Raw genomic sequence first — 8,808 nt, 5'->3', positions numbered from 1 at the left:
GGAGGATGGTTCTAACAGTCAAAGTGTTTGACAGGTCAGATAAGGGGAGGGTAAGGGGTGGGGCTGAAATCAGATGATCCATGATGTATGTTTGTAGTTTCAGCTGACAGGGTTCGGAGGGTCTGGAGGTTTTTGGGACTGGATCTGGAGGTTAGCTTACTCACTTGGTCAGTGAGTATTCAGAAGGTAATGTGTGGGTTTGGATAGTAATCACATGGACAAAGGAACAGAATGATAGATGGGAAAGGGGACTCAGTGTGTGTGATGATGCTATCAGGAGTTTAGTTACCCAAGAGGTGGTTGAAGCCGAGATTTAGCAAACAGCTACCAGGAAACTAACGAGTCTGTGACTGAAACTCAGCGCAGAAGGCAGAGGATTGCTTTGAAATGTCTAAATAAACCAAGGTAGGATATCACAGGCTTGGGAGCTGGTACACAGTGAGCTGGGTGTTAAGCCTTGGGTGTTCTTGATGGTCAGGGAGAGGGGTCGACAGAAGGTCATGGGAATTTGAAACGTGCAAGTCATATCACCAGGATTTCCATATGTATCTTACTTACATATCTAATCTTTAGTGATCCAGGGACCATGATAGTTCCAAAATATCCCATATCACTTCCATCTGTGTTTCAAATGTCAGCACAGAGAAAATATTCACTGTCCTGTGTCCTCAGCAAGATTTTATTGCTCACTGTACAAAGTATTTATTGTTGAAATAAAACAAATTCTAGAAACAGGTGCATTGTTCATTGCAGTTTTATTATGTTCAGAGGGAAGGGCAGACTAAACTCAATGATGAAACATTCTTGCAATTAATTTATTTTGTTTGTTTGCCTTGTTCTGAGCCAATGGAAATGCATTATTTTCAATTGTAGCTTGATTTGGCTTGGTAGCTGGGCTTTAATTGCAAAACCCTCATATTAATTCCCAAAATTTACACAGGCTTTAACTGATTAAACTGTAGCCATTTGAGTAGGATCTGGCCCTTGTACAAAACTTGAACATGAACATCAGTCCTGAGCCACCAGAACAGAACTAGTGGGAGGTTCTGTCATTCAGAGGAGACCTTAAATTGTCATGAAAATTGAACATTGAACTCAAAATGTTAACTCTGTCTGTCTTTCCACAGACGCTGCAAACTTGCTGCATTCCCTCAGCACTTACTCTTTTTCCTTGTTTTAAATTGTCTCCCACCTGCACTCTCAAATGTCTTTATTGTTTAATGTATCAGCCATGGATTACTTGCAAACAGTGTCCCCTAAGACACAGCTATGAACAGCTTTATCTTCAGATCTGACTAAAGGCAAAAACTGTGCATGTTGGAAATCAAAACAAACATTGAAAATGCTGGAGAAACTCAGCAGGTCTGACAGCATCCATGGAAAGAGAAACAGAGTTCTGAGGAACAGCCACACTAGACACAGTGTTAACTGTGTTTCTCTTGCCACAGATGTTACCAGAACCTCTGAATTTCTCAGGCATGTTTTGAATTTGGTTCTTTCAGATCTCCAGTTCCATCTGCAGTTCTTTGTTTTCCTTTCTATTTGCAATATATTATAAAATATTTCAAAACACAAAATAAAGTCCCATTTCCTATTCAAAAACTGCAGTCATTCCAAAAACAAAAAAAAACTCAGCAGGTCTGGCAGCATCTGTGGAGAGAAATCAGGAGTTAATGTTTTGGGTCCAGTGATCCTTGCTCAGAACAAAATCTGTCAATGATTTTTCTTACAAACTAGCACAATATAACAAATAACCATTATTATTCCAGGAGGCACATTCCACCTTTAAGTCATGCTTCCAGAAAGACATACCTAGATAATTATTAAGTGCTTTCAAATAATTAGGACAAAACATATTTGTCATTAATTCAAAATCCCATACATTTTACACACACATATATTTTACATCGAGTCTTTTGTAGCATCTCCCAGTTGAGGCGACCTGCAAATGCAGGAGAAAGTGAGGTCTGCAGATGCTGGAGATCAGAGCTGAAAATGTGTTGCTGGAAAAGCGCAGCAGGTCAGGCAGCATCCAGGGAACAGGAGAATCGATGTTTCGGGCATAAGCCCTTCTTCAGGAAGGCTTATGCCCGAAACATCGATTCTCCTGTTCCCTGGATGCTGCCTGACCTGCTGCGCTTTTCCAGCAACACATTTTCAGACCTGCAAATGCACTCAAGCTGTCACTGATGCCTCTTTCTCCAGATTACACTTGATTACATCATTCACCCATAACAAGGACAGCCAAGCAACCTGGGCAGTGGGATTCTCTGCCATCACTACCTTCCCTCAGCTGTAGGGCGCCATAGCCTGCACCCATATTGCTTTCAGACTGCCCTATCACCAACCTGCAGAGCTGGAGAGTGGAAAGGTTTTGTCACTTCAACAATGTTTAACTTATATGGAACCATCAATGCCAGAGTTTGAAGGATTGTTTCAGACCGTCTTGGAGCTGCCATGATGTTGATGTAGAAGACAAGTCCCGAGATCCTGCCTCCTTCCAAAGACCTTGGGCCACAGAAGAAGAGCTGCAGGGAATTAAATGAAAAATTCTCTAAATTTGGTTCATAACATGTTTCTTTTCTTGTTATTCTTTCCTGGGATGTGGCTTTTTTGGTAAGGCTGCCATTTGTTTTCCATCCATTATTACTTTTGAACTGAGTGTCTTACTTGACTATTTCAGATGTCAGTTAAGAGCCAACGGAATTGCCATGGATCTGGAATTTCACTAATAAACCTGTAATCTGAGAATCAACAATGGTTATATGGTCATCACAGGGTAGTTTTTAAATCCAGATTTTATTGAATTCATATTTCACCATTACTGTGGCAGTATTCGACACCATGATTTCCAGAACAGTGGGTTAGTGCTCAGGATGACTACATGACAATAATGCCATAAGAAACAGGAACAGGAGTTGGCCCTTAAGCTCTTGATCCTGGTCCACCATTCTATAGGATCGTGACTGATCCAACATTCCTCACTTTCACCTTCCCTGGAAGCCTTGATTCCCTGACTGATCAAGAATCTATCCATCTCAGCCTTAACTATACACAAGGACTCAGCCCTGACAGGGGGCACTGTGACAAGGACATTCAAAGACACAAAGAGAAGAAATTCTTCCTCATTTCAGTCTTAAACTGGCACCCCTTGATTCTGAGACCATGCTTTCTGGTCCTAGACTCCCCCATGACAAGAAACCTCCTCTCAGCATTTTCCCTGTAAGACCCCTTAAGAATCCCATATTTTCCAGTTAGATCTTCTAAGTCCCAGTGAGTAGAGTCCCAACCTGTTTAGCATTTGCTATTTAGACAATGCCTGCTCTCTGGGGATTAGCCTAGTAGACCTTCTCTCAACTGCCTCCAATGAAATTTCCCCAAACAAAGGGACCAAAACTGCCCACATTACTCGAGACTGATAGAAGTTTATAAAAGAATGATGGGTATGGATAGAGTTGATGCTACTTGTCTTTTCCCAAGGGTGGGTATTTCAAGACCAGGGGGCACATTTTTAAAGTGAGAGGAAAGAGATTTTAGAAAGATGAGGAACTTTCTTTATGCATTGGGTGGTTCGCATGTGGAATGAACTTCCTGAGAAAAGGGAGGATGTGGGTACAATTATAAGGTTTAAAAGACATTTGGATAAGTACATGAGTGGGAAAGGGTTGGAGGGCTATGGGCCAGGAGCGGGCAGGTGGAACGTGTTTAGTTTGGGATAATGTTCGGCAAGGCTTTGTTGGAACAGGCGGTCTGTTTCCATGTTGTATGACTCTATGTGGTCTCACCAGTACCTTTGTCAGTTGCAGCAAGTCTTCCCTACTCTTACACTCCAATCTCCTTGAAATAAGGGTCTATGAATGTTATCAAGGTGCTAGTGCGTCTCTGAGGCAACAGCAAAATGAAGATACAATACTGCCCATGCTTCCACCAGGGCCATAGTTGAACAATCATAACTCAACCACTTCAAGCTGAGTTGGAAGCTCCAGTGGAGCATTGCAGTATAGATCAGAAATGGTGCACTATGCCTTTCTCAAGTGCAGTTGACAAACAGGGTGTGGACTGTCGGCAGAGGAAATAGGGGATCAGCAGTAATCTTCTGAGAGTGAAGATGAAGATAAAGACAAGGACATTGAACAGGGTGAACATAATGAGAGCAGACATACCTACATTGTAGGGTAATGCACTGTCAAAGACAAGAAAACACAAAGAACTGAATTGCAACACACGTCTAGGATGAATAAACTGGGTTTAGACTTCCTCATGTATAATTGTTTTTGGTTATATGGTAGCAACCATGGTTCAGGCAAAATATATGTGGACCAAGTTATTTTTTTAATCATCCAAATTTCCTGTTGCTGAGTAAATGTTTTCTTAATCATATTAATGTATGCTTGGTGAAGGTAAAGGTAAAGTCCACATAGTCTGAGTAGACCATGGGTTGTTCTCATTACAGAGAGATGTGTATGCTCAGTTTGTACTGTCTAGTATCTACACATCATAGACCCTTCAAACTGTTGAGGAGATAGCAGCAGTCAGTGGGAAAGGGACACTAACATAGCTTGCTGCTAAAGTTCGGTCGTTTTATAGCCTGCAGTCAAAACATGTAATTCAATGTAATGTCATCTCTCACAATAGTAAGTTAAGAGCATTCCTGAGGCATTTTATAAGAATTATCCCAGGAATGAAAAGCTTGTCACATGAGGAGTGGCTGAGGATCTGGGTCTGGACTCAATGGAGTTCAGAAGAGTGAGGGAGATCTGATTGAAACTTACAGAATACTGAGGCCCCGTGGTAGACTGGATATGGAAAGGTGTTTCCACGAGTAGGAGAGACTAGAACCAGAGGACATAGCCTCAGAATGAAAAGGTGATGCTTTAAAGCTGAGAGAAGCTATAGATCGGTAAGCCTGACATTGGTGGCGGGCAAGTTGTTAGAGGGAATCCTGACGATAGGATTTACATGTATTTGGAAAGGCAAGGACTGATTAGGAATAGTCAACATGGCTTTGTGTGTGGGAAATCATGTCTCACTAACTTGACTGAGTTTGTTCAGAGAAGTAACAAAGAGGATTGATAAGGGCAGAGCGGTAGACACAATCTATGTGGACTTCAGTAAGGTGTTCGACAAGGATCCCCATGGTAGACTGGTTAGCAAGGTTAGATCTCATGGAGTACAAGCAGAACTAGCCATTTGGATACAGAACTGACTTTGAAGGTAAAAGACAGAGGGCGATGGTGGAGAGTTGCTTTTCAGACTCGAGGCCTGTGACAGTGGTGTGCCACAAGGATCGGTGCTGGGTCCACTGCTTTTCATCATTTATATAATGATTTGGATGTGAACATAGGGGATACAGTTAGTAAGTTTGCAGATGACACCAAAACTAGAGGTGTAGTGGATGGCAAAGAAAGTTACCTCAGAGTACAACAGGATCTTGATGAGATGGGCCAATGGGCTCAGGAGTGGTGCGTGTATGGAATGAGCTGCCAGAGGAAGTGGTGGAGGCTGGTACAATTACAGCATTTAAAAGGCATCTGGATTGATATATAACGAGAAAGGTGCAGAGGGATATGGGCCAAGTGCGGGCAATTGAGTCAAGATTAGGTTAGGAGAACTGGTCGGCATGGATGAGTTGGATTGATGGGACTGTTTCTGCATTGTACATCTCTATGACTCTGTAACCCCTCCACCCAATACACTCCTCCCTATCTCTGTAACCTCATCCAGCCCTGACACCTTCCCTAATTCCAGAACCTCCTCCACCCCCTACACCCCACCCTATCTCTGAAACCTCCTCCAGTCCCAATAACCCTCTCTTAGCTGTAACATCAATGCTCATTATCACTCCATGATGTCAGCCCTCCTGCGATTCCAGCCTCTTGACCATCCCCTAATTCCATCACTCCACCGGCCTTCAGCTGCTTGGGCCCTCCAAATTATCATCTCATAAGACTTTGAGCAATTTGCATTTCCCTTCTCTGATGAATCCTGTCCATTTTTCCTGGAAACAAACCTATGGATTTACTAGAGTAATTCAGGAAGGGTCCCTCAACAGCACCTTGTAAACCCAACATCAATATCACCTTGAAGACAAGGCCAGCAATATGACGCAACACTACTCCTTCTGCAGTAACTCTCCCTTTCACCCTTAATCCCACCTTTGAAATTAACCATCCTTCCTTCAGTTTTTCTGGGACAGAATGCTGGAGCTCTCTCCCCATGTGACTTTGCATTTGTGGTCAGGGTTCTTAAAACACAAGGACAGGGGAGTTAAAGAGGAGAGTTCCTTATCATTTATGCCGTAGAGATTAGGGGGATGGGTAACAAGGCTGTCCCAGTCAGTGATGCCCACTTCATGTGAATCCACAAACAAGTCTGTCATTGTGATGTTGCCATGGGAATGCACATTACATTCCTGTTCTGAGGGATACACAGGAACAGTAGGAAATGAGACTTGATCGAATCAGTCAAAGAGCCAAGATGTTTCACATCAGTGTCCCAGCGAGATGTGGACAGTTACAAGGGGAGTCAGGGTGAAACAATGCCTGCTGGAGTGTGATGACCTTCATTGTTCAGCTCTCTGAATATTGGAGTTGGGACGCTGTGCTGAGGTTGGACAGGAAGTTGGTAAGGCCAATTCTGGAAGACTGTGTCCTGTTCTGCTCACGCTGCTGTAGGAAGGATATTATTAAACTGGAGACGGTTCAGAAAAGATTCAACAGGATGTTGCCAGGAGTGCAGGGTTTGAGATATAAAAATAGACTGGAGAGGCTGGGGACATTTTACAAAGAACATTACAGCACAGGAACAGGCCCTTCAACCCTCCAAGCCTGCACTGACACATTTTGCCTTCCATATTAAAATTGTCTTCACTTACAGGAACCGTATTCCCTTGTTCCCTTCCTATTCATGCCTGCTGCTGGATGCTTCTTGAAAGCTACAATTGTGTCTGCTTCCATTGTTTATTCTGGCAGTGTGTTCCATGAACTCACCACCCTTTCCGTGATAAACATGCCTCACATATCTCTTTTGAACACCCCCCTGACCCCTGCACCTTGAACCTGTGTCCCCGAGTAACTGACTCTTCCACCCTGAGAAAAGGCCTCATACTTTCCACCCTATCCATGCCCATTCACAATTTTACAAACCCCTCAACCTCCTGCATTCTAGTGGAAACAAACCCAGTCTATCCAAACTTTCTTCACAGGTAAAATCCCCCATTCCAGGCAACGTCCTGGTAAACATTTTCTGTCCCCTCTCTGAAGGATCCACATCAGAACTGTACGTGTTTTTCACTGCAGCAGAAGAAATTGAGGGGTGACCTTGTTGAGGTTTATAAAATCATGACAGTGATTGATAAGGTGAATGACAAGGGTCTTTTCCCTAGTGTGGGGGAGTTCAGACTCAGGGCCATGTTTGTAAGGTCAGAGGAAAAAAAATTAAAGATTGAGGAGCAACTCTTTTTTCCCCAGAGTGGTTTGTGATGGAATAAACTTCCAGATGAAGTAATGTATGTGGGCACAGTTACAATGTTTAAAAGATGCCAGCTCTTGATGCCAGTCATTTTTTTTCTCCATTCTGTGCTACTGAATGCCCAAATTTCTGTGACATGCATTTCCGGAGGACTAACATGGCAAGGGAGTACACGTTAAATAGGAGGACCCTGGCAAGTACAGAAGATTAGACAGATCCTGGTTTGTGTGTCCAGCCAGTCGTGAAGGCAGCAGGATAGGCAGGTAAGGGAATTAAGAAGGATCAAAGCCACTGAATACATGAGCAGGGAGGTGTCGTGTTGGAGCTTTACAGGATTTTAGTGAGACTACAGCTGGAATACTGTGTGCAGTTCTGGTCACCGCATTATAGGAAGGATGTGATTGTACTGGAGGGGGGGCAAAGGAGATCCACCAGGATGTTGCATTAGATTGAGCATTGCCTAAACCTGCAGGAGTGTTCTGCTGTGTGTGTATGTGTGTGTGGGGATTTGGTAACCCACCTAGCCTGGACATTATGGGCAATTCAGCATGGCCAATCCACCTAACTTGAACATCTTTGAAATCAGAGCACCCGAAGGGTACCCAAGCAGACAACATGCAAAACTCCACACAGCCACCCAAGGCTGGAATCAAACTCTGGTTCCTGGCACTGTGCTCCAGCATTGCTAACCTCTGAGCCACTCTCGGCCAGGGGCATTTTTGTTTGGATTCATATCAACTTGCTGTGCTCAGGTTCACTGCTTTATTATGAACGGTCAAATCACCATAATTCCAATTTCGCATCAGAGAGAGAGAGATGACGGGTGGTGAAGTTTGATTTAATTTGATTTACTATTGCCACTTTTTTTCAAATAAATTCATGGGATGGGGGGCACCGTTAGCCAGGCCAGTGTTTATTGGCCATCTCTAATAGCCCAGACGGCAGTTAAGAGTCACAATACAAACAGGTAACCACCTTCCCGTCTCCTGGTCGCTCTTCATCCAAGGGTTACCCCTCCCACATTGTTGTGGGCTCGATGGCAGGTTCCTTCCTGAAAGAGCATCTCAGCCCAGGCTGGGGCGTGGGTCCAATAGGACTTGGCTGGCTCTGTGTCTCTCTGGTTGTAGGTTCTCCGATCCAGACTGCACACCATCGCGATCCTCTCGTTTACTTCACCCGGGCAACACCGGTCCAGGAACGGCCGGAGAGAAGCAGAGACCGGGGAAGGAAACGCCTGTAGCCAGGCAGGCAGAAAGGAGCGAGAGGAGCCCGGACTCCGACAGAGAAACAACGGGACATTGGCTGGGTTTCAACCAGAGGAGGGCGGGAGGAGTTACT

The 8,808-nt window shown here is 44.1% G+C and overlaps 1 long non-coding RNA gene across 1 annotated transcript; it reads right to left on the bottom strand.

Moving 5' to 3' along the window:
* Nucleotides 1–738: 738 nt before the first annotated feature.
* On the bottom strand, nt 739–8,555 carry LOC148136302 (uncharacterized). The gene is made up of 3 exons (XR_015754543.1): nt 8,446–8,555; nt 2,349–2,528; nt 739–1,650 (listed from the first exon to the last, which is right to left on the bottom strand). It is a non-coding gene; the product is annotated as an uncharacterized LOC148136302 (long non-coding RNA).
* Between the last annotated feature and the right edge of the window lie 253 nt (nt 8,556–8,808).

This window comes from Chiloscyllium plagiosum, unplaced genomic scaffold (genome assembly GCF_037043375.1).
Source record: "Chiloscyllium plagiosum isolate Xiang-an unplaced genomic scaffold, Cpla_swu_hap1 HiC_scaffold_46, whole genome shotgun sequence".
In the NCBI taxonomy this organism is placed as follows: Eukaryota; Metazoa; Chordata; class Chondrichthyes; order Orectolobiformes; family Hemiscylliidae; genus Chiloscyllium; species Chiloscyllium plagiosum.
Note: the sequence above shows the minus strand (reverse complement) of the source record. Positions and strands in the feature narration are given on the sequence as shown.